The sequence below is a fragment of the Rutidosis leptorrhynchoides genome, chromosome 2 (genome assembly GCF_046630445.1).
Source record: "Rutidosis leptorrhynchoides isolate AG116_Rl617_1_P2 chromosome 2, CSIRO_AGI_Rlap_v1, whole genome shotgun sequence".
NCBI classification, from domain to species: domain Eukaryota; kingdom Viridiplantae; phylum Streptophyta; class Magnoliopsida; order Asterales; family Asteraceae; genus Rutidosis; species Rutidosis leptorrhynchoides.
In genome coordinates, this window is record NC_092334.1 from 320485802 (window position 1) to 320496367 (window position 10566).

Consider the following 10566-nt stretch of genomic DNA (forward strand, 5'->3'; position numbering starts at 1 on the left):
ATCCTATACATGGTAAATAATCAATGCCAATTTAGTGGTGCGTCGAAGGAAGATCCAAACGAACATCTTCGTACCTTTAATAGGATCTGTACTCTATTTAAAATCAGAGAAGTTGAGGATTAACAGATCTATCTCAAGTTATTTCCCTGGACTTTAAAGGGTGAAGCCAAAGATTGGTTAGAATCGTTACCTGAAGGAGCGATTGATACATGAGATGTTTTAGTTGAGAAATTTCTTAAAAGATTCTTTCCGGCATCTAAAGCCATGAGACTTCAAGGAGAAATTGTTACGTTCGCACAAAAGTCAAATGAAACTCTATATGAAGCATGGACAAGATTTGGAAAGTTGTTGAGAGGATGTCCTCAACATGGTTTAGACACTTATCAAATAGTACAAATATTCTACCAAGGATGCCACATTACTACACGAAAAGATATCGACATAGCAGCTGGTGGTTCCATTATGAAAAAACCGCAACTGAAGCTTACAAAATTATTGATAACACAGCCTCTCACTCACATGATTGGCATCAAGAAAAAGACATCGTTAGATCATCTAAAGAGGCTAGAGCCGATTCTAGCCATGACTTTGATTCCATTTCCGAAAAGTTAGATGCTTTCGAGAGACGAATGGATATGATGACTAAGGATATTTACGCAATACGAATTAGTTGTGAGCAGTGTGGAGGACCACATTTGACAAAAGATTGTCTCAGTATTGAACAAACAATGGAACAAAGAGAGAATGTTTCATATATTAATCAAAGGCCTGGAAATAATTATCAAAATAATTATCAACCACCAAGACCAAACTACAATCAAAATCAGAATTATAACCGAAATGTTCCATACAACAACCAACAAGGTCCTAGCAATCAATAAGTATCCAATAATACTTACAACCAGCAAAGACCTATTTTTCCAAATAAACCACCACAAACCGATGATAAAAAGCCAAATTTAGAAGATATGATGTCGAAGCTAGTTGAATCTCAAACTCAATTTTTCACATCTCAGAAACAAACTAATGAACAAAATGCTCAAGCATTTAGAAATCAACAAGCTTCAATCTAAAATATGGAACAAGAAGTAAGTAACCTAGCCAGGTTAATTGGAGAAAGAAAACCAGAAAGTCTACCTAGCGATACAAATGCTAACCCCCGAAATGAAACAGCTAAAGCCATTACCACAAGAAGTAGTATTACACTTAAACCACCTGAAATGCCCGTAATTTATGATGAAGATATTCCTATTACACAGGCACCACAGCCTGAGTAAGATAAGGAAAAAAAACCGGTAGTTGAAAAGGTTAATGAAGATAACACAGTTAAGGATAAACCTTATGTTAAACCATACCAACCACCACTTCCTTACCCAAGTAAAATGAGAAAAGAAAGACTTGAAGCCGAGCAATCCAAATTCTTGGATATGTTTAAACAAATAAATGTCAATATTCCTTTCATTGATGTGATTTCAGAAATGCCAAGATATGCTAAATTCTTGAAAGATCTAATCACAAATAGAAGAAAAATGGAAGAACTCTCGGCTGTTACAAAGGATACTAATTGTTCTACAGTGCTGTTGGAATAAGCTACCAGAAAAACTGTCAGATCTAGGAAGTTTCACAATTCCATGTTTTCTGGGTAGTCTTAATTCAATAGAAGCATTGGCAGACTTAGGTGCTAGTATAAATCTAATATCGTGTTCATTATACGCTAAACTACACCTTGGAGAATTGAAACCAACAAGAATATGTATACAACTAGCCGATCGATCAGTAAAATATCCTAGAGGGATAATGGAAAACATGCTAGTTAAAGTTAGTACTTTAGTATTTCCAGTAGATTTTGTTATTCTAGATATCGAAGAAGTTCCTCTTATATTAGGAAGACCATTCTTAAAGACGGCTAAAGCAATAATAGACGTGTTCGGTAAGAAACTGACCCTAAGTATAGAGGACGAGAGTGTTACCTTTTCTATTGATAGAGCCATGCAACAACCGCAATCTGCAGATGATACATGTTATTATATTCAAACTATAGATTCACATGCAGAATTGTTAGAAGAATTTCCAGAATTACAAGGAACAGGAGAATGTTCTTTAGGAGAAGGAACTGAACCAATTGATGAAGCTGAAATGTTAGCCGCACTCATGGCTAATGATTATGAACCAACAATAGAAGAACTTCAAATGCTAAAAGAGGAAGACAGATATCGATACAAATCATCGATAGAAGAACCACCGATATTAGAGTTAAAGCCACTTCCAAACCATTTGGAATACGCTTATTTACATGGTGAATTTGAATTACCTGTAATAATATCGTCTTCTCTTACTTGAAAATGAAAAATCTCGACTCATTTCTGTCTTAAAAGCTCATAAACCAGCTATTGCATAGAAGAGTCATGACAGTAAAGACATAAGTCCTTCATATTGCACACATAAAATCCTTATGGAAGAATGTCATAAAACATATGTGCAACGCCAACGAAGACTAAATCTAAATATGCAAGATGTTGTTAAGAAAGAAATTATTAAACTGCTAGATGCAGGTTTAATTTATCCAATCTCTGATAGTCCATGGGTAAGCCCAGTTCAATGCGTACCTAAAAAGGGTGGCATGACTGTCATCACAAATGAAAAAGATGAGCTTACTCCTACTAGGAATGTAACAGAATGGCGTGTTTGTATTGATTATAGAAAATTAAATGACGCCACCAGAAAAGATCACTTTCCCTTACCTTTCATTGATCAAATGTTGGAAAGGTTAGCTGGAAACAGTTACTATTGTTTTCTTGACGGTTTCTCCGAATACTTTCAAATTCCAATCGCACCAGAGGACCAAGAGAAAACCACGTTCACATGCCCTTATGGTACTTTTTCTTGCAAACGCATGACATTTGGACTTTGCAACGCCCCTACAACCTTTCAAAGGTGCATGATGGCGATTTTTCACGACATGATAGAAGAATGCATGGAAGTTTTCATGGATGACTTTTCAGTCTTCGGTGATACTTTTGAAACATGTCTAGTTAATCTTGAACAAACGCATATTAGATGCGAGCAATCAAATCTAGTACTTAATTGGGAGAAATGCCATTTCATGGTTAAAGAAGGCATCGTTCTTGGTCATAAAATTTCAAAGGAAGGAATTGAAGTGGATAGAGCTAAAGTAGATGTAATTACTAAACTTTCACATCCCACCAATGTTAGAGGAGTTAGGAGTTTTCTAGGGCATGCCGGTTTTTACCGACGTTTCATAAAAGACTTTTCTAAAATTGCCACTCCTATGAATAAACTCCTAGAAAAGGATGCTCCATTCATCTTTTCAGATGAATGCATCAAACCTTTTAATATTCTTAAAGAAAAACTCACTAATGCGCCGATCATGATAACTCCAAATTGGAATCTACCATTTGAACTCATGTGCGATGCAAGTGATTTTGCAATGGGAGCCGTTTTAGGACAAAGAATTGAAAAATGATTTCAACCTATTTATTACGCTAGTAAGACATTATAAGGGGTACAAACGAATTACACAACTACTGAAAAAGAACTCCTTGCTATTGTCTTTGCTTTTGACAAATTTCGTTCATATCTCGTTCTAGCTAAAACGATGGTCTATACCGACCATTTTGCTCTTAGATACCTATATTCAAAACAAGATGCCAAACCACGATTAATCTGTTGGATCTTACTCTTACAAGAGTTCGATATTGAGATCCGAGACAAAAAGGGAGCAGAAAATCTCGCCGCTGATCATCTTTCTCGCCTTGAAAATCTTGAATTAGAAGTTCTAAATGAATCGGCCATACAAGACAACTTTCCTGATGAATATCTATTGAAAATCGATTATAATGAAATTCCATAGTTTGCAGACTATGCAAACTACTTAGTATGTGGATTCCTTGAGAAAGGGTTGTCGTACCAAAAACTAAAGAAATTCTTTAGTGATATAAAACACTATTTTTGGGAAGATCCACATTTATTCAAAAGTTGTCCTGATGGAATAATTCGCCGATGCATATTCAGAGATGAAGCTAGTCAAATCTTAAACTATTGTCACACAGGACCAATAAGAATGCATTATGGGTCTCAACTCACTGCAAGGAAAGTCTACGATGCTTGTAACTATTGGCCTATAATTTTCAAAGATGCACACCTTCTTTGTAAATCCTGTGATGCTTGTCAAAGGGCTGGAAAAATAAGTCAACGTGATGAAATGCCACAAAATGTCATTCAAGTATGTGAAGTATTTGACGTTTGGGGTATTTACTTTATGGGTCCATTTCCAAAATCTCATAATAATCTCTACATTCTCGTTGCCATTGATTATGTATCTAAATGGGCAGAAGCACAAGCTCTCCCAACTAACGATGCACGAGTTGTAGTCAATTTCTTAAAACGTCTTTTTGCAAGGTTCGGAACACCTAAAGCTGTAATAAGTGATCCGGATACTCATTTCTGTAATAATCAACTTGAGAAAGTTCTCAAAAGATATGGAGTATCTCATAAAATCTCAACCGCTTATCATCCACAAACAAGTGGACAAGTTTAAAATACCAATCAAGCTTTAAAATGTATTCTAGAGAAAACTGTAGGATCGAATCCAAAGGAATGGTCCATGAAACTGGAGGATGCACTCTGGGCTTTTAGAACAGCCTACAAAACTCCAATTGGCACCACACCTTTTTAACTTGTTTACGGAAAAGCATGTCACCTTCTAGTAGAAATTGAGCACAAAGCATTTTGGGCTTTGAAGACATGTAATCTTGATTTGCATGAAGTCGGACGTCTAAGGTTAAGTCAACTAAACGAATTAGAGGAATTAAGACATGATGCATATGAAAATTCATTAATCTATAAGGAAAGAACGAAGAAATGGCATGATAAAAGAATCAGAAGTTCAAAAGAATTTAAGGAAGGAGACAAAGTTCTTCTTTTCAATTCACGATTCAAGCAATTTCCTGGAAAGTTGAAATCAAGATGGTCTGGACCATTCATAGTCAAAAGAATTTTCCCATACGGAACAATAGAGTTAATAAATTCAAATGGGATTGAATTTTAAGTTAATGGTCACAGAGTTAAACATTACATACATGATCCGATGGAAATTGACAATGAAGTTAATCATAATTTCACCACCCAAGAAAACCCTCAGAATGAAAACATAAATATGTTATCAACGACATATGAAAAACCAAAATTGGAAGACATAGAGGCTTCAAATTGGAGCGATGAAGAAGAATTTCTATATAAACCTCCCATTCCAAGAAAAGGGGTCAAATGTGAACAAGAAGTTCAAGTAGAAGTGAAACAACCAAGAAAAATCACCCGAAAAAGGTTAACAAACCAACTCTACTTACTAAAGTAGGAGACCCAGGTGAATTTATCATTTCTTGCTTGCTTAATGGTGGTGCTATGTATAAAGGGCTCGCAGATTTAGGAGCAAGTGCGAATGTTATGCCTCTTTCCTTATACAAAAGATTAGGTGCGGGTAAATTAAGACCAACCAGAATAGGTGTTCAATTATTTGATCAAACCATTAAACACCCAGTTGAAATAGCTAATAATTTACTTGTTAAAGTGGGAAGTTTGACCTTTGTTTCAAATTTCATAGTTATTAATATGGAGGAAGACCTTGATATTCCTCTAATTTTAGGTCGCCCATTTTTAGCAACCACCGAGGCATTCTTTGATGTAAGAGAAGGTAGAATGACACTTAGGCATGGTGATAAATCGATCACCTTTGTGAATTGAAAGTTTAGATCTCCACCAACCAAAACTATTGAACCAATAACAACGCCTAAGTATGGGGAAGATGAAGCAATACCCAATGATGACCTGATAACAAAGAACCCCGTTGTTGATACAAAATTAGATGGACCCGTTTTTAACAGTTCAACGAAGAAACATTATAAATGGATTCAAGATGCTAGGATTAAGGGGAACTTTAAGTTATGTAACCGTTTAGTATCCAATTTGTCGCCTAAAGAAAAGGCGATGTTAATTGAATTTGTGATTGTTAGAGAGGAAATCAACAAATGGCTTGAAGCAAAAGTCAGAGATATGCAAGTTGTTGATGTTCCAATTGAAATTAATAATGAAGTTAATCACATGATCGACACCACGGCTAGCTAAGTGTGGGGAGATTTAAATGTTTTAAAGGATAATATAATGCTGTCTAGAGTTAGATTTTCTATTTTTGTGTAGTTCTCGAGAATGGAATCCGAATGGTCTTTCCCTAGCAGACCCTAAAGAACTAGTCTTCTCCCTCCATTCTGAATTTTTATTTCTTTTAGGTTTTACGAGATGAAGAATTCGTTTGATCTGACCCATGGTCTACTATTACATACTATGATTACTAAACGTAATAATAACACTTTCCCGAGTGAACTGGTATCATTCTTAAGAGGCAAAATGGACGAAGTGAGGAAAGAACTCAGGAAAGATCATCATATGACACATTTTGGTAAAGGAAAATCAAAATCCGCAACAAAAAGAAGAGCACGACACCTTAAAAGATGTCATAAATGTGGAAAATGGTCACACGAAGGGAAATGTTCGAATAATCAAACACATTCCAATACCGAGTTCGTTACTTTATGCAGAGAAGAATCGTTCATATGTTTAGAAGAAAAGTTATTGAAAAATCAAGGTTACGCTTATGCAGCTATGGAAAACCAAATCGAACGACTCTCCTATGAGTCGACTAAAGCAGGTCTCTGAGAATTTTATCTCACAGGTAAATATGTACAGTTTTTATTTTTTATTTTATTGCTTTTAACCTTTTGATAATAAACGTTGAATCGTTCGCTATAAAGTATTAAATTGATATTCAATAAAATTAGGTATGCGAAACCGAAATTATTGATATCATACAAAAATTTACTGCATCACTGCGAAATTTACCATTTATTCATAACATATAAATATCTTTAATCAATCAATCCAAAATATTTCAGAAATTCCTCAGGAGTAAAATTAGGTAATATATCCGAAATTACTTTACCCAAAAGAGGGACGTATATTTTTGTAAATATTTGATTGATTAAAGTGGGATAAAAGACCAAAAAGATTTTTATTTTTATTTTTACCTTGTTTTTAAAATTAATATATAACTATATTATTTTTAAATGTAAGATTGTAAAATTAATGTATATAAATATTAATAATACTTATATGAAATTTTATGCATTTTAAATTTAAGTTTGGTGTGAATTTAAAAACAAAATTTACTTTATTAAGTTAAAAAAATTGATTTCTAAAATTCGTCGTGAGTTGAAGACTAGGTCGTTGAACCGAAATTGCTTTACCCGAGGGCGGGACGAGAAATTTTGTTATCATTATTTTTAATTATTAAAGTATGCCAAAAACATTAAAAAACCCAAAAATCTTTGCTTTTAAAACAAACGCTTTAAAATGACAAATTTTAAATTTTGTCGAGGGACGGACTAGGTAAACGTACCGAAACAACCTCTGCCTAAATAAAAAGGAAACAAAATTTTAAATTAATTAATTAATTGTTTTACAAGTTAAAGGTTTTATATAAAAAAAATAAAAATCAGGGACCCCATGCGATCGCATGGGATTTACCCTATACCACCATACGATCGCATTGATGAAAAAAACTGGAGAGCATCAAAAAGCAGTCGAGCTGCTGCTTCTGTCTTCATAACACCCACACACATACACGAAAACTCTCCCAAACACTCTCAAAAATTCGCGATTTTTCATCAAAATTCACCAAATTTCTTGCTATAATCCGCTCTAATCATGTGTTTGTTCAGAAGTTTTTCAAAGAAGATAACGATTTCACCACTAAAACTCTTTAAATTCGAATTATAGTGTTCTTGAGCAAATTTTTACCTAATTTGATTTTGATAATTTTTAGTGTAATTAGAGTTAAATTATTAGTATATTATGCTTGTATAACCAAGATTGATGCTATTTGTCATGATCTGAAGCTTTAAATTTCAAAAAATTTAGAAATCTAGGGTTTGTGTTCTTAAGCAATTTGGGGCTTTTTGATATAAACAGGTTATGGCCAATTTTTGTTATGAATTATTGCTAAATTAAGTAGTGTAACATGTTTAGGTAGCTAAATGATCCAAACTTTGATCCTAAACATGATTTTTGAGCATCAAAGTGGACTTTTTAAGTCTAAAATTCATGAACTTGATTATTTTGAAATAAATGCCATTTGAAACTTGTTTAATTACTAGTAATGGTTATTTTAACATGTCATTTGAGTTGAATGCTTATGAACTTTGCATACCTTTTCATATATGCTTATTTGAAAAATTGTAGAATTAATAAAAATATAAAAATGAGTATAAGTTTAATATGAATTAAACATGTTATTGTAATTGTTTTAATTTGTTATTTTGCTAACACTAATGCATATTTGTATGCACAAATTTTTCGTTTAATGTGTTTTGCAGAGAAATACATATATGGACGATGCATCATCGTCTAGACAACCTGAACAAGAACCTGATCAAGAACCGCAACCGGAACCACAACCTGAACAACAACAACATTATGATCAACACGTGCCATACTATGAACCAGAATCACAATTTTTTATTGCCTACATAATATTTCCCGTTCACCGTGTAATAGAACACTCAAGAATTCATGAACAGGAGTTACATCCCAATTTAAGGTTTGATAGAAGTTGGAGAGATTACCCAACGTACCAACGTAACAAATTTAAGCTTTGCACCAAAAATGTGGAAGTACCAAGGGTAATAGATTGGGTGCCTTTAGAAAGGGTCAACCTAGCTAACTCAGTTAGGCTATTACTAATTCAAAGGTATGGCAACTCTTCTTTTCCTGATTGGGAACGTTTATTTACCACTCGTAGGCCTGTATATAAGGAGTGGTGTGTTGAGCTAATGAGTACTATAGCCTTAAATAAGGATGTAGATAGGTTAGACGATAAGACTTTTCTTAGATTTTTACTTGGAGGTAGGATGTACAGGATGTATATGATAGACATGGCTAGAGCGTTACAGATTTACACCCCCACTGAATTATTATCATCTGATTGTACAGCTTTAATTTATCAAGGTGAGAGGGTAGATAGAGATTTTGACGCTAACGCCATATGGAGGCGTATGTCAAATTTTAATGTGTTTACACGGGGAGGAAGACACTCCTATTTAGATATTAATAAAGCAGAGCTTCGCATAATTCATAGATTTTTAGCAAACTCGATTAAACAAAGAGGTAGAAACAAGGAGAAAGTGATCCTAAACGATTAATTCTACCTCAAGTGCATTCGAGACACTAGAGGCTTTGTTAATATCCCTTACTGTGTTGGGTTTTATTTGTCCAAAGTTGTGGAAGGAATACAGGACGGGGGAATAATAGGAAGAGGCATTTTTATTACTCTCATTGGAGAGTATTTAGGTGTAGATAGGGAACACGGGGGTCCAATGATGGTAGTTGAGGAACAAACTGATACTATAGGTTTGCAGGAATATCAAGGTGCAAAGGTATTAAAATGGAGGCACAATATGCCAATACCATATCAGGACAACCATCCATAGGTAGAGAGGGGCTCGGATGAGGAGATGGAGGAAGCAGATGATATTAGGGATGTCATTAGGGATAGTTATACTGATATCTTCCAACATGTAGATGAGGTGGAAATGAATAACCAGACTAGGGATCATCAGTATGAGCAGTGGAGAGCCAGGGATGAGTATGAGCAATCCAGGCGACGCCAACACGATAGCTGGAAAGTTCATCAGCACCAAATCATGAGCCAGCTATCATATCAGGTACCACATAACTATATCCCAACTCGGCCTGCTTTTTATCCACCACATCAGCCCGACATGCGACCACCCTTTGACCTGTACGACCCCAATCAAGCCTACCAGGACACCTATCTCCAACCATGGAACTCGAGCGATGATATGAACTGGAACCCCTATCCAAATCAATAGTGTTCCATTGGTGATTTCTTATCTTTATTTATTTTTATCTATTTATGTTAAACATTTAACATTTTGATACTTTTATGTAATGTTTAACATTTTTATTATTTTGTACTAATATTTCATTTTTGTAATTTGAAAGTGGGATACTAAGTCCCATTTCAAATTACCATGCATGTTTATATTTGTATTGTATGTATATTGTGAATTGTACACAATAGGGTAAAACATCGCATTTTCAAAGACTGGCATTAAGTTCAGCAAAAACAATTAATTTTGATGACAAGATGCAAAATATATGTGAAATAACAACTGCAGGAATGAACAAATGATGTGCACCATTTATCATTCAAACAAACAACAATATGTTTGGAAACTTTGGTAAAATTTAATCATTTTTCTACGCTAATCACCCTCAATAATTTAAATTGTTATTGATTTTTTGCAAATGAGGGCATTGCAAGATCTTAAGTGTGGGAAGGGATTAAATTCTTTTGCTTTTAAAAATTTAACTTATACACTTGGTTTAATAGCCACCGTTAAACTTTACTAGTAAAGCAGTAGTTGTATTAGAATCTAGTGCTCTCTGATAATAAAGAACAGCCCTAGTCTTATA

General features: G+C 34.4%; 1 non-coding gene across 1 annotated transcript; it reads right to left on the bottom strand.

Moving 5' to 3' along the window:
* Positions 1 to 267: 267 nt before the first annotated feature.
* Positions 268 to 374, bottom strand: LOC139894933 (small nucleolar RNA R71). The gene has a single exon (XR_011775408.1). It is a non-coding gene; the product is annotated as a small nucleolar RNA R71 (small nucleolar RNA).
* Between the last annotated feature and the right edge of the window lie 10192 nt (positions 375 to 10566).